Source organism: Penaeus monodon, chromosome 19 (assembly GCF_015228065.2).
Source record: "Penaeus monodon isolate SGIC_2016 chromosome 19, NSTDA_Pmon_1, whole genome shotgun sequence".
In the NCBI taxonomy this organism is placed as follows: Eukaryota; Metazoa; Arthropoda; class Malacostraca; order Decapoda; family Penaeidae; genus Penaeus; species Penaeus monodon.
Genome location: NC_051404.1, coordinates 10,268,878 through 10,269,136, shown reverse-complemented (window position 1 = coordinate 10,269,136; position 259 = coordinate 10,268,878).

Here is a 259-nt window from a genome sequence, read left to right as displayed (position 1 = left end):
GAAAGGACGAACGTTATTGATCTACAGGACGATGAAAAATATAAATGATACAGGAAGTAAGCGTGATGTGTAACATTCCGTGTCTTGTAGCTGTGTTCTGTCGCCCAGAAGCCAATGGGGATTTCGTAGAAACGTTTTAAAAGTGTGCGTCTTCGGTATTAACTTATTTCATGTATGTAGATTATGCTGTGGACCATGGCAGTGACATTTGTGGTTGCACGGTTGAATTCATTTATTATCTAAATCATTTTTGTATTGT